We start from the raw sequence: 21,199 nt of genomic DNA, 5'->3' as shown, positions 1-21,199 counted from the left end.
TATGAAAATATCTGGGGACTATCTTCAATGTGAGGTGGAGAGCGCACCTCAGTTTTTTCACAGCTATGCCCCACTGTGGTGATGGGTTTTTGTTTTTACTTATCCTCTGACCTATAGAATTATAGAGCTTCTTTTCATTTATTTCACTGAGTTTATCAATCTTTTCTTTATTAGACCTTCAATTCCCCATTCCATGGAATTGTACATTCCCAAAGTTCAAGATCCTCAAAGCATTCGTCTGTTCTAGGTGATAGCTGGCTAAACACATACTGCTTTGTGCCTAAGAATAGTTTATCTCAGATCTTAATACTTGGGGTTTATAAGAGGGACTATGATGGTGTCATTTTATGAGGTCTACAAAGAAACGGGGATAGATTTGGATTCCCCAGGATTTGTTGTGTATTCAGGATACACTTTGAACTTAGCTGCTAAGGTACTTCATGTAACTCTTGCGACTTTCTAACATGCTCTGAAGAAGAGGAAAAGCTAAGGTACTGATAATGGAGGTGTTTTTTAGAGGTCAGTCTAAACTTGAGTCCATTTATTAGAGTAGAAGTAGATATACTATATCAGATTATTATAACACAAAGTGGATGTTAGCATATCTTGAAGCACATTAACACAAAATATATTAGATCCCACTTCATCCGTGCTTTGATTTGAGACTACAGAGTAGAAGGGCCAAAAGGCACCTCACTTGGTTTTTGCCTCCTTGAATTCACGCAGAAAATAGCAATAACAGCAATTTTATTTCCCAAAATAGCTGCATTCAATCGGAATGCTCAAGGATATTGATTCTAAGAACCTATTTTAAAAGGCTTCAGAGAATTAAATTATGTTTAAATGGAATGAGTGTCATTTTCTCTGCCCTAGGCTTGCCCTTCTAACCCTGGTTAAGCTGCTTGCAAGAACCTGTGGGAGCTGCGGTCAAAAGTGGAGTGAGGCACTAATGATGTTGGGTCAGAACTTTCGTTTTTATCCCAGATAAACTCAAACCTCTGGTATGTTCTGGCTTCAAAAGCTCTTAGCACAACAGGAGTTCTTAACCTTACATGATGTAGGTTTTATTTTTAATCCTTGTCTTTCCTTGTTTGACAGGCAAAGGGACTGTGCCTGAGTCATTTTCTGTGACTTTCTTCTTCTTTCCTAAATGCCCAGCAATTGCCAGTAACATTTACTGGGTCACTCTGACCTCTGTGTGCAAAATAGTTTTTCTCTAGTGTAGGTGGGAGGATGGAGCCAAGGGTGTTTGCTAACTATTGCCATGTTTTAAGCCACGTAGGTGGAGGATATGTTTTAAAGGTGAACCGAAGTTCAACTTCAAATTCTGTGGCTTAGATGCATTCAGATTTGACATATCCTCTTGATGTAATATACTATGCCCCAGAGATGAAGAAAAATGCTATTTGAGATATCCTCTTATGTTTTGAGTTAAAATAAATTTTCATAATGCATTACCTTGGCACCAACTGTTAAAAATAATGGGAATACTAATAGACATAGCAAGTATAATTAGTAGTGTGTGGAAAATTGCCAGTCTGGGCCAGTAGCAGCTCTGTATATAAATAACTGGTATTTTTTACTTCCATGTGTTTTCTCATCACTAGTCCTTTTTTTTTTTTTTTTTACAATGTATTCATATTAAGGGGAAACTTATCTACCATTTCAATTTCTATTAACTTTTGAAAGAATTACTTGTGGTGAGGTCAGAGTATTCCCCATAGAGAGATTGCTGGCTGACCCTCAAGTGGCCACCCCAAAATATGAATTTACCTGGGTCTAGGATCCATCCATCAGTATTTAAGCCTCAAAATTCTCCTCTTGACAGCCCAAAGAGGTGATATTTATGTCATATAACTGGCTCATATTAGCCATAATCACTGTATTAATGAATAGTATTAAGTGTGATTAAGAAATACAAGCAATGATGTATTTCTTTGCATGACAAGTCACTTTCTTGACATAGTTGTGCATTCGTGGAAACAACAATAAAAAATATAAAGTTGATTGGAAATGAACCAAAACAATGAGAGCTATTTAGATAACTAAAATGAGTAAAGTGCTTACATGTATAGCATGGATAGACTTGATATACAATATATAACACTTGAAGGTTATGAGTCAATTCTCTATTGTTTGTGTAGTGGTTGGATAGATACCTGGAGTGTTTACCTCCAGCTTTCTCATTCTTTTCTAAATTCCCTTACCAATTATTTTCTTACAAGCACTTACCAATTATTTTTCTGTTTGATAATTATTTTTTCTAATATATATAATAATTATTGAAGGATTCAAATGAATAGTAAGGCTTAATAGTCAAAGAGGTTTTTGAGACTGTGTATCTATACTATGGGATATTAATTCATATTATAGTTTAATTTTTAGAAAACATCTATATTTATCTTATGGTATAATTTATGAGTCTATTTGGGGACTCATATCCATGAGTCCGTTTATTTTTCCATTTCTGACTTCCTTTCAGTTTCCATTCTACGTTTTTCTTGGATATGTATTTGGATGTGTTATCATCTCTTCTTTCCCCAAGGGTAATCTGCTTTCCATATCCCTGACTACTTGATCTAGAAATCTGAACTCCTCTCATACACAAACTTCTTAACCCAGAAACTTGTTCATTATTTGCAATATATTTCCTTCTCCACATGCCTCCCTCTTATAAGGTACCGTCTCTTAGATTTCAAAAATGATTTACTTCATCTCTTCACTGCCAGTACCCTAGTATAGGACAGTGTCCTCTCTTATCTAGAGCACCGAAACTAACTCTGCATTAAATATCCTCATTGAAATACTACCTGTGCTTTTGTTTCCTGACTTTATATATTCATTTCTGTGAGATGAAGTCCTAGAAGACAGATCTTCAGACATGGGACTCTGGATTATTTTGATCTAATAATGACACTTTTGCTGGTGGGAAAAATGGGATAACTGTATTAGCGCTGTCCATTAGTACCACAGATATATACATTATCATATATGTTTTCTTGGGATGAAGAACAGGTAGAGTTTTGAAAAGCCAATTAGCCACTTGATTTGACCATCATGATAGAAGTAATGACTACAAAAAGTCAGGAGTGGGATAGCTACATCTTCCTGCACTTTAATCCCCAAATCTCCCTAAGCATCCCTTGTCAGCCAAAGTAACCTCTCCTTTTCTGGCTGAGGAGAAAGGCTTCCATGAATATTTTATAGTCATCCTGAGTTAGCTGCATTTCAAGGGAAGACCTGGTCACCTCAGGAACTACCTCCATCACTTCCATTGCCTCTAGATCCACTTCAAGTAAGATCCAAACATTCTCCAAGAGTTTTAGCGCAGCGTTCAACCCAGGAAGAGACGGCTTATTTGCCAAAATAATTGCAATATTTGCTCATTTATATTATCTTAAAACTGAGAAATATGTATGATAATCAATTCAAGTGTTAGGCAAAAATAGATGGATTTTAATACTAGATTATGCAAAAGTTGTCAAGGCATTTACCATGAATCTAATGTGTTGACTCAAGGAGCCAGGACTTATCTGAAGAGTTTCCATAGTTGATTGCCTGAAACCTAGATTCAGCTGCATGTAATTTATTTTTAATTTTTAATACTTTAAATGTTTTGTACTTAATGATGTTTAGAAGCAAACATCTTCCCTGATGTAAAAGATGGAATCCGTAGTTTTAGCGGGGGATACAAATCTTGGAGTGGACTAATCTTGTTTGCCCTGTATCCCTTGTTGAGGGTCCAGAGGACACTCTTGACTAAAGTACCAATAAATTGATACATAACTTAGTGAAGAGATCACTAGCATCCTTGAGAAACTCTTTGGTGGTTTTCCTCTACATGATGTGGATAATGTTAGAGTTCATGGAATTGACACAGGCTTCCTGTTTTCAGTAGAACTAGTAGCATCCTAGAGTGGCAAAGACCAGATGTGATTCACCAGAAACAACATGGGTGTAATTCCTGTCATAATCAGCAGGGTTCAAATGCCAGACAAAATGTTTTTGTCTCCAGAAAGCTGATCTAATAATAAAATAGATGAGTAAACTAGTAAAGTGTTACTTTATCTATAAAAGCAGAAATGTGTAGGTCTGATGGACAGCTTCCTGATTCATCTGAATGTAATTATTTTCATTTTAAGAAACAGCTTCTGGCTTAGAACCAGGCCCTGGTAGATGATGCTCGATCATAGAATATGAAGTCTATTAGTTATCCATTTCTGCCGTAATGAATCACCACAAAGTTGGTGGCTTAAAACAACACAGATTTATTATTCTACAGTTCTGAAGGTCAGACATCTGAGAAGGGTCTCATGGACCTAAAATCAAGGTGTTAGCAGGGCTGCGTTCATTTCTGGAGGCTAGAGGGGAGAATCTCTTTCCTGCCTTTTCCATCATCCAGAGTTCTCTCAGTATTCCTTGGCTTGTGGTCTTGCATCTCTCTGAACATTTTTCCTTAATCACTTCTCCCCTGTCTACTTTTAAGGACCCTTTTGATGACATTTAGTCCATTTGAATAATCCAGGATAACCATCCTGTATCAAGGTTAATTGATAACCTTAATTCCATCTGCAAATGTAATTCCCGTTTGCTATAAACCACATATTCATGGGATCTTTGGATTAGGAAGTGGGTATATTGGAGGGGTAGGGTCCATTATTCTGCTACATCTAATGACTATGAGACCTGAGCTGCCCATCATGAACTGTGTCTTCCCTAATCCTCCAAGCCATAAGTTTGGGTGTGTGCAGCAGCAAAACAGTATGGAGTTGAGGTGGCATCTGCCAGCGTAGGTCCCTGACCTAGTGGGTCCCTGACAAAAAATCATTTGCATGAGCAATTGGCTTATATTTCTATGGCACCTAGTCTTGTATCATTGCCTTTTCCCCTAAGCACACACCTGTGACCACACAAAATTCCCTGAGTATGTGATGAATGAGGGGAAATCTCAGGCATGGTTTATAAATGATATTAGCTCCATTGAGGATACTCTCTGCTTGTCTTCTGAGTAGGTAGTATTTTAAGCAATGCATTTGGTTTTTCACTGTCTGGACAGAGAGATGGCCAGTGGTATGGATGCATGCTAATTCATGGGCAGTACAACTGGTGAGCCTGATGATGAGGGACTGGTAAGGAAGAGATTTAACAAGCAGGGCTGGATAAGACTCACGTGGATAGACCTCATGGATTGAGCCTATAGTTTGAAGATATTTGTGTCCTATGAGAGTGCTCATCAATGTGTCCTCATTAGAGTAAATTCGTATTTTGGATAAGGCTTATTTTTCTTGTTCACAATGCTCTGTCAGCACCTCCTGTATCTGGATATTTTGGGTGCTTCAGTCATCATGTTAGCTCATGCAACATCATTTTAGATTGAGTCACTTATTTCACAGTATTCACACCCATGGAATTCATTCATATTATACCCATCACCCAGAAGTAGCTGCCATGGTAGCATGTTTAAATGACATAATGAAGATCCAGTTATGGATACCGTTTGGAAAACAATTCCCTTCGAGTTTGGTACATTAGTCTACAAGATGTAGATATGCTCTGAACTAAAGAGCAAAAAGTGATGCTGATTCTCCCACCGCCAGTATACTCAGATGCAGAAACCAACAGGTGAGTGTGAGAGTAACTTCTCTCACAATGGCAATAGCTGAACGATGGAATTCTTGTTTTTATCTCTAAAATTTAGGCACAAGTTTAAGGTTGTTTTTGCTCAAGGGAGAAATTCTTCCATCACAGGGACATAGGAATGTTTCTAATGAATTACAAGTTGAGAATGTGACTTGCTATTTGGGCTCATCATGCAATGGAAATAACAAAGAAGGGGTTTACGGTGCTTAGAGACTTGATTAGTCCCAGTATCCAAAGAGATATTGAGGTTCTGGTCTACCATTTATGCAACAAAGATTATGTTCAAAACTGAAGGATTTTTCTTTGTGTCTCTTAACTTTTCCACGTACAAAAGTAAAAATTAATGTAAAGAAAACCCCAACAGAGTAACCCAATAAAGGTGGAACACCTGAGGACTCAGACCTTTCAGGAATAAAGTTAGGTTCTCTCCATGTAAAGAGCTTCTTCTGCCAGCAGATGTGTGACCAAAGGTCTAAGAGTAAAGTTAAAATGAATGGGGTCTGTAAGAAGTAAATTAAAATCAACTATACCCTTGTGACCAGTTACAGAATTGCAGTGTCTGGCAGACATACACATTGCCTTCTTATGTTTACACTAATATTTGTCTTTCTCTTTTTTTTTAAACTCCTCTTTTCTCCTTTCAGTTTGTGTGAAGTATTGATTGTAATAACTTTATCATTTGGTCTTTAGTCTTCAGCTTATAGATTATTCAAGTGGAAATGTGACTTGTGGATTCCAGAGAAGTGTGAATGGGGGTGTTATGATATTGTGTTTGTTGTATCTGAGAGTTGGAAGCAGAATGTTATTTTAATTGTTCAGAATTCAAATATAGGTAGAAGAATGTATGCAGATGCTGAGTAGCTGAAGATAGACTGTGCTTGTTTTTCTTATTCTAAGCCTCAAGTCTACTTTTCTACCCTGTGTTCTGCGATGTTTGTACTAAGAGTTTGAAAAGTGCATTTCCGAGACCATCATGTCAGCTGCTTTTTTATTAGGTTCTTCCTGATAAAAGATGGATTTTCAGAAGAAAGTGGGGATGGATTTTTTCTATTCGTAGTTGTTGTCAGTGTATTAGTTATCTATTGCTGCAAAACAAAATATCACAAACTTTGCAGCCTAAAACATTGTACTTGTTATCTCATAGTTTCTTCAAGGTCATAAATCCAAGGAAATCTAACTGGTTTCTCTTCAAGGCTGCAGTCAAGATGCCAGCTAGACCTGAGGCTCAATCAGGGAAAAATTCTATTTCCAAGCTTACTCCAGCTATTAGCAGAATTCATTTCCTTATATAGGTAGGATTCAAGTTAGGTTGCCTCTTCAAAGACAATAACAAATAAAGAGACAGTAAAGTAAGCCTGCTAATAAGGTGGAGGCTTATATAACATAACTTAATCATGAGAGTGGTATCACATCATCTATGCCATTTTCTTTTTTCTTTTCTTTTTTTTTTTTTTTTGAGACCAAGTCTTGCTCTGTCACCCAGGCTGGAGTGCAGTGGCGTGATCTCGGCTCACTGCAACCTCCGCCTCCCAGTTCAAGAGATTCTCCTGCCTCAGCCTCCTGAGTAGCTGGGATTACAGGCACCTGCCAGCACACCCAGCTAATTTTTGTATTTTTAGTAGAGACAGGGTTTCACCTTGTTGGCCAGGCTGGTCTTGAACTCCTGACTTCAGGAGATCCTCCCACATCGGCCTCCCAAAGTACCGGAATTCCAGGCATGAGCCACCACATCCGGCTGCCATTTTCTATTGGCTGGAATGAATTCACACTTCCCACCTGTATTCAAGAGAAGATGTTTTCATTTATACCTTTAACCTCCAGGCAAGGGTTTTATTTGCTGTGTCAATAAAACTAAATTGTGGTCATTGGAAAGTGGGGATTCTAGCTTACACACTTTCAAATGCAGTTGAAAATAAGTTCTTTCTGATGTGTTCCTAGGTCAGCTGTGAAGTCTCTCCTCAAAAGTCTGAGCGAAAGCCTTGTAGATGCTGTGCTTCCAAGTTGTGTCTGTATCTTTCCCAATCCTTGTTCTGTGAAAACCAGGAGTGCACTTTCCATGTTGATTTTCCATCAGTGCCCACCACAGGTTTGGACACATATATTTTCAACAGATAATTTTGGATAACTGCTTGAACAAATTTAATTTACAATTATAAAAGAACCAAAGGGTGGCGGTGGCGGGGCGGGGAACAAGTCTGTGAAAAACAAAACCTTAAAAAAATTCGATACTGGGAAGGTAGTGGAAGATAGAGTTTATCATGTTTTGAGTGGGCAGTCTAAACTGAGTTCTGCAAAGATGTTGGGAAAATTGAAAAAGAAACAGTGAACAGAGGGGAGTTTGAGGAGTAAAGAAGAGAAGGCAGTTGTTATGCCCAAGTCAGGAAGCTGCTGCTGTCCCTGGAACCCGTGAGCCTGTGATAGTACTGCCACTATTCACGTTATGGCCCTGCTGTTGGACTGACACTGGTGGCCCTATACTAGAAAATTAGAAGTCTGGGCCGGGTGCGGTGGCTCACGCCTGTAATCTCAGCACTTTGGGAGGCCAAGGCGAGTGGATCACCTGAGGCCAGGAGTTCAAGACCAGCCTGACATGGTGAAACCCCATCTCTACTAAAAAACAAAAATTAGCTGGGTGTGGCTTTGTGCTCCTGTAGTCTCAGCTACTCGGGAGGCTGAGGCAGGAGAATCACTTGAACCTGGGAGGTGGAGGTTGCAGTGAGCTGACATCACACCACTGCACTCCAGCCTGTGCGACAAAGCGAGACTCCGTCTCAAAAAAAAAAAAAAAAAAAGGAAGTTTCTACTCGCATTGTGCTGCCATACCTGCCATTAATGCTTCTGGGCTCTACACCACTTACAGGCATCTTCAGTTGCTACGACTGCCGCTACTTCTAGAAACTACTTTCACAGAAAACTTAGCCTTCCCCTTCTTTCTGACTCCCAATATCATTATTGTATCTCACTGAAAGTCAGAAAATCAGATTTCAGGATTGAATCCTAGTGATACTCTGGAGAATATAAACTGGCGTGTTTGGTGCCGAGGGATATTAGACACACTCGATTACAAGTTCTCAACTGATACTCATCCTGGGGTGCGTAGATATTGAGAACTAGTTGAATCTTACCATGGATTGAGTAGGACCCTTGAAAGATTTAATTCTTCCTCGCTAGGGCTTGTAGAAGTAATTGTTCTGTCAAGAAGAGAGAAGGCATTCACTGTATTTTGAGTGTAAAAGAGTAAACACAGAATTAGAGACTGACATGATTTGGGAAGTGTTGAAGGAGCAGAAGTCAAGGAAGCTGCCTCTGCAGGTTGTGGAAGCCAGAGCTGCAGGGCAGGGGATCCACCAACCAGGAATTCAGCTGCAAACACTGAAACAGTTCGCAAAAGCATGCTGGGAAGTTGTTACAATTCTCAAAAAACAACATCAACAACAACAATAAAACACAAACAAACCCTAGAAGCTCTCAGTAACTGCCTCAGTCTGCAGCAGTTAGCAAGTGGCTTCCAGGAGTGCATGGTCACGCTGTCGGGAATCTCACTCTGCGCACATCTGTCTGCAACAGCCTCCTGAGAAGGATAGTTTCTGCTTCTTTTCCATCTTCCTAATGTATACATTTTCCTCTCATTGACAAACTATCCCAGGAAAAGAATTCAAGAAAATGTAGCTGCTGGTTTTTCCTCTGCCACACAGAAGAGACCTTATAAGGGAGGTGGTAGTGTGGCATTGGCCAAAGACCCCCCTGCACAGGGCTGGAGGAGGGTCATACATACACATATGGATGTCTGTACTTAGGACTGGGTGTATAAGAGGTTACTTGCTTTGTGAATTTTCACCCTGGCCTTGACTACAGTGAATTTTTTTATCTAAATCTGGTTCTTCTCGTTGAAGAATTCCCAAGCTGCTTCCATTTCCCACCTGAAATGACTTGTTCTCAGGGATTAGGCATTACAATTATTATTGGACTTTGAGGAGAAGATTAATCTACCAAGAAATAACTGAAGAAAGGTTTTCCAGCCAGTGTTTTATTCTTTCTTAGAAAAGCCTGTGTAAAAGGCAAAAGTTATACACTAAGTATTTTATATACATATAGTCTTTTTTGAAAGTACTGTAAAGCTAAAGCCTAATTAAATCATAGTCAGCGACACCCCACAACTTTTGACAGAAATATTTAGTGTCTTGCTATGAAAGTGGTAATTTTGTACATCTGATTCGTGTTTACTTGGCCAACTTGTAGTTGTCTTTATGTGGAAGTGATCTTTTTCAAGTTTTGTTTCCCTGTGCCCCTCCTCCAGGAGACACACATTAGTGACTAAAGATTTTCACACTAAGATACATTTCAAAAGGCAAACATTATTATAGAGGGGATACCTCTATCAAAACCCATGAACCTGTGACAGTAAGAAGAAGATAGTATCTTTCTTCATGGCTATTTTATTGCTCACCTATAGCTACGAAATTTTTCTTCTCTTTTTCTTTTCCTCAGGTTAATAAAAAAGAAATAAAACAAGACTTGGAGACGTCTTCTTTTGAGTAGCCTTTTTTTTAGCCTAGTTTTTATATCTACAATAAAGGAATCTGTCCTAGTTTACATGTAAACAGAAGAAATATCTTTATTTTCTAAAGAGGATGGATTCTATTTTTTATCACAAACCCCATTGAAACCAATTAATACTGATATATGACCTACATAATAGATTCTGAACTCATTTTCCCCCTTTTCTAAAGCAACGCAGTTGTTCATGTTACTTTGTATAGATTCCATGGGCACTTTTCTAACTGTGTATATATGACTTGAAATAGGCTTCCAAAAAGCTCTGTATCACGTATTTCCACACTACTAAATATTTTTAAGAAATAGCATCTCCCATGCTGCTAAACTCAATTTAGATATTTGGGCTGGCCATGTTTAAATATCTGTAGCCATATATGTTGTCCCTGTGATAAGATTGCTAAGCACATGTTCCCTTTAGAAAAATTGTAAAAGAAAAAATGCCTTGATCTTTATCTGTTCTTCTGTCAGAAATCGGTACTCTTTGGTTTTGTTCTGGTCTTTGTATTCTCAGTTTTTTCCTGTTGAAGACTATTTCTCTGTGACCTTACTCTTGGGTGCCTACCATTGTGACACTGATGTGGATAAAGAATCGCCCCATTTAAGTGTCGTTCCACCTCTGCATCTTCAAAGAAAGACTTTTAAAAGTGAATTTCAGGAGCCGTATCCAATGGAAATAATCTCTGGAGGTGAAATTTCCAGCAACATGCTTAGTGCTGGAAAAGATACTTTTGTCAGGGGAAACCTGTTTACAAATCAGACAGACACACATAAATAACTAGCCATGTTATCAATATAAACACTTTTGAAGCAATGATCAGCCCTTTCTATTTCTTCGAACACTCATCAGAGCAGAAATTTTGCAGGTTCACCTTGATGATCACATGATATTATTGAACTACAAGCATTTTAAATCTCAGGATAACTTCCAGAAACTTGGTGATTTCTTTGTAGAATCGTATTGCCTGTAAAGAAGACTGATCCAAGGGATTTAGTTGATGAACTATGCCGATGTCTGTATCTTATCTGTATATGTCTATCTGTTCTTCTATCTATGTCTACCTTGATATTTGCTATGGGCATTTTTCTCTTCTTCCAATTGAATATCTTTATCTTTTTTGTGTGCAGGACATTACTATGTAATTACCTCTCTAAGTGCTACACCTAGAATGCATCCTTGGCATTTCCCTTTCCATAATACCTCATAGCTAATTAAATTCAAATTCCTTTGGAGTTTATCCCCCACATAGAATAATATACTATAATGAATGCCCATGAAACCTATCTTAATAACTGAAATATTTGCATACTATTATGGGTTTCTTGTATATTCCTTCGCAGTTGCATATTTCTCCCTCCCACATTACCAAAGATAGTATCTTATTTGGTTTCTTGTTGATCATTTTTATTGCATTCCTTTTTTCCTTTAAATATATGTGGGCATGTTTAAATATATGCATACATATGTATATATGCTATATTTAAACCCTCTACATAAGTGGAATTTTACTGTGCTGTAAATTACTTTTTCTACTCAAAATTGTTTTTGTGCCAATTAAGATGTTTGGCAGATTTTGTTTTCCTAAATGGCTGTGACAGTCTTTTCCATCTTATGTGCTCTTCTTACCATGTGACTTTGATACTCCTCTTGAGAGATGTCTGGGGGTCCCCTCCTCCTGAATCTGGGTGGGGAACTTTGGATTGCTCTTGCTAAAAGAATACAGCAGAAATGATGCCTTGTGATTTCTGAAGTAAATCATTCTGCCCTCAATATTGGGATAATTGCTTGAGGGAAACCAGCCACTGCGAAATGAGGAAACCAAAGTAGGTGATGTGACAAGACTACATGAAGAGGCCTAATGGAGAGTAACTGAGGTATCAGCTGACAGCCAGCCTCGGTGGCCTTGTAAGTGAGCATGCCTGTGGATGATAATGGTCCCCAGCCCCCTAGTCTTCCAACTAAGGCATCAGATGAAGTAGAGAAGAGATCAACCATATCCCCCATGCTTTGTTTAAATTCTGACACATTAAAACCAAGAGCATGATAAATGGTTGTTTTACATCACTAAGTATTATAGAAATATGTTCTGAAACCATAGTAACTGGAAAAACATTTTCTAGTTTGTGATTGCTGTATGTTATAATGATTACTGTACATTATTAAACGATTTCAATATATCACAGTTTATTAATTTATTCCTCTAGTTGGTGAACACCTAGTTTGTTTCACTCTTTTGCTATTATAGTTGAAGCTACTAATAACATCCCTTAAACACATCTCTAGTATTGGTCTGCAGGAGTTTCTCTGGTAACATAGATTTAGGGGAAAAATTGCTTGGGCCACAAAATATGCATATCTTTAAACCATATTTAACTAAAAGATTATTGAGGTTGTACTAATTTATACTTCCACTGTAAGTATATGGGTTCTCATTTTTTCATAACTTAAATTTGTTAGTTTTCAGTCTTACTAACTCTTGCTTATGAAGGTATATCACTGGCTTAAAATTCTCTACTCTTGAGGTTAAACATTATTTTATGTGTTCATATGGTGGTGAATAACATGTAAATATTTTCCAGTGGAAACCAATTAATCAATCACTTTGATAGACCAGATTTAATTACATGTTTTCTCTATATTAACTGCTTTGGATTGGCTAATTTTAAGTTTGGCTACAATTGATATTAATGTTTAAACTCATAATTGAAATTGACTTAAAATTTTCCTTTCTGTTCATGGAATAAAACCTATATTAGTGTCACAACATGTTTGATAGAAGAGTCCCTTTTTTATTTTTCATGAAATTGGCCTTATATTTTTTCTAATGTTGAGAAGTTTAACTGAACTCACCTTTAAAATTTCTAGACCATTTTTTGTTGGAATATGTTCAGTTATAGATGCAAATAGTTTAACGATTACAGATCTATTTTCTTGTGTCAATTCAGTATATTGTATTCAGTATACCATATAAAATAATTCATTTTATTTATATTCAGATTTGTCTAGATGTCATTAATTTCTTTCAGTGGTGTTTCATAGTTTTCAGAGTATAAGTTTCTGCTTCTTTATTACATCTTTTCCTAAATATTTAAGTTTTTGATGTTATTGTAAATGAAATTATTTTCTTACTATCATTTTCAGATTATTCATTGCTAGTATATGGAAATACTTTTGATTATTTTGTATATTGGCCTTGTGCCCTGCAACCTTGCTAAATTATTGCCATATAATATTATATAATATTAGTGTATAGTAGTAAATTCCTTAAGATTTTCTGTATAAAAGATCATGTTCTCTGCAAATGGAGATACTATTAGTTTTAATTTTTCCAACATTGGTGAATTTTATTTATTTTTCTTTTCCAATAGTCCTGGCTAATACCTCCAGTAAAATATTGAAAATAAATGACAAGGGCATACATCCTTGTCTCGTGCCTGATTTAGGGGCAAAGGCTTAAGTCTTTCACCACCAAGTATGAAGTTTCATGTGGACTTGTTGTAGATGGAGTTTACAATTTAAAAAATCCATTTTATATTTAATTTGTTGAGATTATTTTTAATCATAAGGATATTGGATTTTTCAAGTTGCTTTTTCTGCATATATCAGGATGGATGATCATGTAGTTTTTGTCTCTAATTCTATTGATATGTTTTATTATGTTAATTGATTTTGGTTATTAAACCAACCTTGTGATCGTGGAAGAAATCTCAGTTGCTCATCATGTGTAATTCATCTTATATATATTTTTGCATTTAGTTTACTAGACTCTTGTTGAGGATTTTCCTACCTATATTCAAATGAAATACTGCTTTGCAGTTTCCTTTTCTTGTAAGGAGAAGGAAAAACAAGGGGATACTGGTTTTGGTGCCAGGAAGTACTGGCCTCATAGAATAAATTGGGAAGTATTTCCTCTTCTAGTTTTTAGAAGAGTTTTTGAAGAATTGGTATTAATTAATCCTTAAATATTTCATAAAATCGTGAACATTCAGAGAAAAATAATAGAACTGGGGACTCCAAAAAGAGAGAGAGTAGAAGAGGGGTAAGGGTTGAAAAATTACCTATTGGGTACAACGTGGATGTGATGTTCACTATTTAGGTTGGAGCCCAAACCCCACCATTATGCAGTATGTCCAAGTAAAAAACCTGCACAGTACCCCTGAATCTATTTTTTAAGAGTTTTCTGTTTGTTTGTTTGTTTGTTTTTTTAAATACAGTGTGTTGCTCTGTTGCTCAGGCTGGAGTGCAGTGGTGCAGTGTCTGCTCACTGCAGCCTCCACCTCCTGGGTTCAAGCGATTTTCATGCCTCAGCCTCCCAAGTAGCTGGGATTACAGGCATGTGCCATCACACCCAGCTAATTTTTGTATTTTCAGTAGAGATGGGGTTTCACCGTATTGGCCAAGCTGGTCTTGAACTCCAGATCTCAAGTGATCTGCCCTCCTCAGCCTCCCATAGTGCGAGGATTACTGGCGTGAGCCACCACACCCAGTCACCTCCGAATCTATTTTTTAAATATGTTGTATAATTTACCAGTGAGGTGATCTGGGCCTGAATTTTTCATTGTGAAAGTTTAAAAAATTACTGTTCAATCTTTCTTTGTGTTCAGATTTTCTATTTCATTTTGAGTTGGTGTTAGTAGTTTTTATTTCTATAATTTTCATCTTTTATTTCATTTCATGTCCATTGTATTCTCTTATGATCATTTTTATTTTTGCATGGTCAGCAGTTATATTTTCTCTGTCATCTCTGATTCCAGTAGCTGAGCCTTTTGTCCATCTTTATTGGACAATCTAGCTAAAGTTTTATTAAATTTATTGACATTTTCACAGAATTATCTATTGTAGAGATAATTGTAATCTAATCTACATAATCTAGAATCTTATTATAATCTAATATAGTGTTATTATTGATAGATTTGGATTTATATCTGTTGTTTTATTCTGTTTTTTTTTTACATATCACATGTCTTTTTATGTTCCTCTGACTGCATTACTGGGTTTTTTGCATTAAGTGTAAATAACATTTTAACTTATAAATAATTTGTTCACTATATTTTTTTAAAGTTTTCTTTTTCTAAGGTTCCTTCTCTTAGGACTTATTCTAGTTTCTTATCAATATCTACTTCAGAGTTACACCAACTTAATTCCAGTGAGGCCTATGAGCGTTATTTCTATTTTCTTTCAACCTTTTCTGTGCTATTTTTATGCATACTACATCTATATATTATGAATAGAGTACATTGTTGTAATTTTACTTTAGATAATTATAGGTCTTTTAAAGAGGTTGAGAGAAGAAAGGAGAGAAAGTATATATTTATAGAATTTATATTAGAAAAAGGTTACCAGTTCTATGTATTTGTTCCTGTGAGTTCTAGTTATGATATCATGTCATTTCCTTACTCAAATACAACTTTGCTTGTACCCACCTCCTTTGTTCAGTTATTGGCAAATCTATTAAATAGCTATAGATTATAGGTCCAACAATATAACATGTTATATAATTGCTTTTTAAATCAGCTAAGAGACGAAAGGGTAAGAAATATGTAGCTAACAGTGTTTTAAATTACCTACACAATTACAGTTGCCAGCACTCTGTGTATGTGTGTGTATGTCTGTGTATGTGTGCATGTATGTGTGTATAAACATATATATTTATTTAACATTAAATATTTAACATATTTATAATAGCTGCTCAAAGGCAAATTACTTTCTAGGGTCACTTGTTCAGCCTGAAGAACTTCATTTAGTATTTATGGTAAAGTTAGTCTGTTAGCAAAGAAATCTCTGTTTATTTTTTCACTTTTTAAAGAGAATTTGCCGCATATGAGATTCTGGGCTGAGGTGACAATTCTTCCCCATTCTACTCCTTCTTCCTAAAGCCCTTTGAAGATATCATCCCACTGCATTTTGTCCTTCATAGTTTCTTATAAGAAATTGACTAATTTTACTGGGATTGACTTTTTCATAAGTCATTTTTCTCTTGCTCTTTTTCAGATTTTCTTATCATTGGCCTTCAACATTTTTATCAGGATGTATCTGTGTGTGAGTATCTTTGGATTCATTCTACTTACAGTTAATTAGTTGAGTTTCTTAACTCAATAAATAAATAAATAATGCATAATTAATATGCAAATTTATTTTAATAACTAATTTTAAAATTAATGAACATTTAACAATTATTTTAATAGATAATTTGTATATTAATTTTTTTATCCATTATGTATTTGAATAATTTTGTTCTACTTTCTCTCACTTCTCTACTTCTGGTATTCCCATTACATGTCTATGCACTTAATGGTGTCTCATGTTTCTCTGAGGTTCTATATATTTCCCTTTTAAAAAAAATAACTATCTCTTTATTAACATTCTTTATTTGAGGAGACATTGTCATAATATCTTCTTTACTTCTTTCAACATGGCTTATTTAGTTCTTTTAACATATTTATAATAGTTGCTCAAAGGCAGTTCCTATTGCTTATTGTTCTTTATTTCACTATGTAAGTTACACTTTTTCATTTCATTGCATGTTTCATAATTTTTGTTGAAAATTGGATATTTAAGATAATATCTTCTCTCAGAATGGCATCTGTGCCTTACAAGCAGGGTGCTGTAGCCTCTGGGCTTCATGGCTCACCACTCATGACATGCGGCCTCCATTCTTTAAGTAAGCTGAGGCAAGGGTAATTGTGGTCCAGCATTCTCTGCCTTCCACTCCTGGGGTAGAGCTTCACCTTATGAGTGTAGGCTGAGAGAAGAAAGGGAGCCATTCTTTCCTGGAGTACAGTTTCTGTAAGATGGAGCTGGAGTTAGTGTGAGGAGGTAAGAAATGCTGCCTCATAAAGGCTGCTTAGCTGCTCCCTAGGCACTGCTTAAGAATCACCAAATGCCTTCAGGGAAGAATCAGTCTGGGATGTTGGGCATCCATCAAAGAGTCTCCTTTCTTTTCAGAACCTTGGACACTCACAATGTGAATCCTTGGTAAATTTCTAAGGAAAATATATTTGTGTGTGTGTGTGTGTGTGTGTGAGTGAATGTGAGTGTGTGTGTGTTTATTTTATATAACTTAACCATTTGATTTTAGTAGGAGGTTAGCTAAAAGATAAAAAATCTGAAGTTTAGAACAATTTGATAAGGAGCATTTCGTTATTTCTTTACATATTTTCTAGTTACTTTTAATTTTCTTATTTGAATCATGCAAAGACATGAGAATTACTCTCCTATCTCTCTCTCCTGATAAGTCATTAAAATTCAACCTATAGGTTACACAGAACAGTAAATCTTTCTAGGAAGGTGTATCATCAGTGTGAGCTTCTTACACTGATTTTCAGTTCCCCTTGTCACTTTTTTAAAACCAGGAGTTTGTATTTCTTTCTGTAAATTTAGCTATGTTTTAATGTTATGCATACTTTAGAGGATATTTACAATATCTAGTCCACCATGTTGCCATATAGGGAAGTATTAACTCACTCTACAGGGAGCAGCCAATGCATCTTTCCATGAGGGAAACCACAGGCTTAAAATCCCTTTAACATCCTTCCAGTGATTGTAGGATTAAGATAAAGTTTCTAAACAGGGACAGCCAGGCCCTACATGCATATTTCTATTTCTGCTGTGGCTTTATTTAGTACTGTGTTTTATGTGACAGTTTATTCTCCAGGAATTACTGCCTTCCATTGCAATTTTCAGTGATATCAAAGGGCTTTTCTACATATTACTGTCTTTGAATGCTCTTCCGTCTTTCCTTCATGTATTAGGCTGTTCTCATGCTGCTGATAAAGACATACCCAAGACTGTAATTTACAAAGGAAAGAGGTTTAATGGACTCACAGTTCCACATGGCTGGGGAGGCCTCACAATCATGGCAGAAGACAAGGAGGAGCAATTCATATCTTACATGGATGGTGGCAGGCAAAGAGAGAGAACTTGTGCAGGGGAACACCTCTTTATAAAACCATCAGATCTTGTGAGACTTATTCACTCTCATGAGAAGAGCATGGGAAAGTCCCGCCTCCATGATTCAATTACCTCCCACTGGGTCCCTCCCTTGACATGTGGGAATTGTGGGAGCTACAATTCAAGATGAGATTTGGGTAGGGACACAGTCAAACAATATCATTCTGCCCCTGGTCCCTCCCAAATCTGATGTCATCACATTTCAAAACCAGTCATGCCTTCCCAACAGTCCCCTAAAGTCTTAACTCATTTCAGCATTAACTCAGAAGTCCACAGTCCATAGTTTCATCTGAGACAAGGCAAGTCGTGTCCACCTATGAGCCTGTAAAATCAAAATCAAGCTAGTTACTACCTAGATACAATGGAAGTACAGGCATTGGATAAATATACCCATTTCAAATAGGGGAAATTGGCCAAAATGAAGGGGCTCAAGGTCCTATGAAAGTCTGAAATCCAGTGGGACAGTCAAATCTCAAAGCTCCAAAGTGATGTTCTTTGACTCCATGTTTCATATCCAGGTCACACCGATGCAAGAGATGGGCTCCTATGGCCTTGGGCATCTCTACCCCTGTGGTTTTGAAGGGTATAGCCTCCCTCCCAGCTGCTTTCACAAGCTGGCATTGAATGTCTGCATCTTTTTGAGGTGCACAGTGGAAGCAGTTGGTGGATCTACCATTCTGGGGTCTGGAAGATGGAGGCCCTCTTCTCATAGCTCCACTACGTGGTGCCCCAGTAGGGACTCTGTGCCAGGGCTCCAACTCCACATTTCCTTTCAGTACTGCCCTAGCAGAGGTTCTCCATGAGGACCCCACCCCTCCAGCAAACTTCTGCCTGAGCGTCTAGGCGTTTCCATACATTCTCTGAAATCTAGGCAGAGGTTCCCAAACCTCAGTTATTGACTTCTGTGCACCCACAGTCTCAACACTATGTGGAAGTTGCCAAGGCTTGGGGCTCACACACTCTGAAGCAACAGCCTGAGCTATACCTTAGCACTTTTTAGCCATGGCTGAAGTGGCTGGGATGCAGGGCACCAAGTCCCCAGGCTGTACAGAGCAGGGGGGCCCTAGGCCCAGCCTGTGAAACCATTTATTTCTCCTAGGCCTCCTGGCCTGTGAAGCCCTGTGACATGCCCTGGAGACATTTTCTCCTTTGTCTTGGTGATTAACAGTTGGCTCCTTATGCAAATTTCTTCAGCCAGCTTGAATTCTTCTCAGAAAATGGGTGCGTTTTTTTTTTTTTTTCTATCACATCATCAGGCTGCAAATTTTCTGAACTTTTATTTTCTGTTTCCCTTTTAAAACTGAATGCTTTTAACAGCACCCAAACCATTTTTGAATGCTTTGTTGCTTAGAAATTTCTTCTACCAGATACCCTAAATCATTTCCCTCAAGTTCAAAGTTCCACAAGTTTCTAGGGCAGGGGAAAATGCCACCAGTCTCTTTGCTAAAACATAGCAAGAGTCACCTTTACTCCAGTTACCAACAAGTTCCTCATCTCTATCTGAGACCACCTCAGCCTGGATTTCAATGATACTTCCACGTCATTATCAGCATTTTGGTCAAAGCCATTCAACAAGTCTCTAGGAAGTGCCCCCAAATTTTCTTATATTCTCCTGAGCTGTCCAAACTGTTCCAACCTTTGCCTGTTACCCAGTTCCAAAGTCGCCTCCACATTTTTGGGTGTATTTACAGCAGCAGTAAATTGGTACCCACTCTACCAGTACCAATTTACTATATTAGTCTGTTCTCATGCTTCTAATAAAGACATACCCAAGACCAGGTAATTTATAAAGGAAAGAGGATTAATGAACTCACACTTCCACATGGCTGGGCAGGCCTCACAATCATGATGGAAGGCAAGGAGGAGCAAGTCATGTCTTACATGGATGGCAGCAGGCAAAGAGAGAACTTGTGCAGGGGAACTCCTCCTTATAAAACCATCAGAGATCTTGAGACTTATTCACTATCACAAGACTAGCGTGGGAAAGACCCATGATTCAATTACCTCCCACCAGATCCCTTCCATTACACATGAGAATTGTGGGAGCTACAATTCAAGATGAGAATTGGGTGGTGACACTGCAAAACATATCTTGTCACTTAGTTAATTTTCATTTTCCCTCAGATCTCAGTTCCAGCTTCCTTTTCTCAAGACTTACTTTCTCTCTTCCTGAGTTAATCATTGTCTCTTCTCTCACCAAGCTACTGTTTATACACAGTCATAATTGCGTATTGAAATTTCATATGTGTATGCAATTATTTGATTTATATCTCCTTATCTATATTGTAAATTCTCTAAAGTCAGATAATATATCATTTTATATATGTGTGTTAACCCCAACACTCTAAACACTTAATGCATGTGTATATATTGAATATACTGAAGTAAAAATAAATATTAATATAATCACAATAAATATAAAGGGGCCACTTTTGAATAGTAAATATTGGATTTTTAGTTTTTCTTGTTGTGAAGAATTTCCATTGTAAAAGAGGTCCATAAATGAATCTTGGGCTAGCCTGGTCTCTGAAGTTAGGAATTTAAGTTTCTCTAGTCAAAGAAACGTGCTGACCTGTTCTTCCTTCTACCTCTTTTATTCTTTATCTGTGGGATTATATTTCCACATGAGTGTGCCATTTTAGCAGAACCTCCATCCTCCCAAAACTCCAGGACTGGATGTGAATGTATGGTGCCCTGCAGTCTTTGGTGATGGTTATCGTGTATGACGTCTGCTCAAAGACAATGGTAGCTTATTCTTAGCAAGAGGACAGAAAAAGCAAGGTGTTCCTGCAAACTCTAGTCTTACCCATGGAGGAAGAATATGTGTTCAGGATCCACAGCCTATCAAATAACCCAAGCCCCACCAGACAGGCCAGGCAAAGCCTTCACAAAAAGAAATTTCTGAATTTTGTTCAAGCAGTAAAATTGTTCACCAGGAAATTCAGAAAACAGTTTAGTAAAGAAACCAGTAATCAGAGAAGAGTGATGGAATATCACTTGTATCAGTTGTATGACTGAAAACGGGAAAATATATAGAAGTAGGTACCTAGTTAT

Source organism: Symphalangus syndactylus, chromosome 10 (assembly GCF_028878055.3).
Source record: "Symphalangus syndactylus isolate Jambi chromosome 10, NHGRI_mSymSyn1-v2.1_pri, whole genome shotgun sequence".
Classification (NCBI taxonomy): Eukaryota; Metazoa; Chordata; class Mammalia; order Primates; family Hylobatidae; genus Symphalangus; species Symphalangus syndactylus.
Note: the sequence above shows the minus strand (reverse complement) of the source record.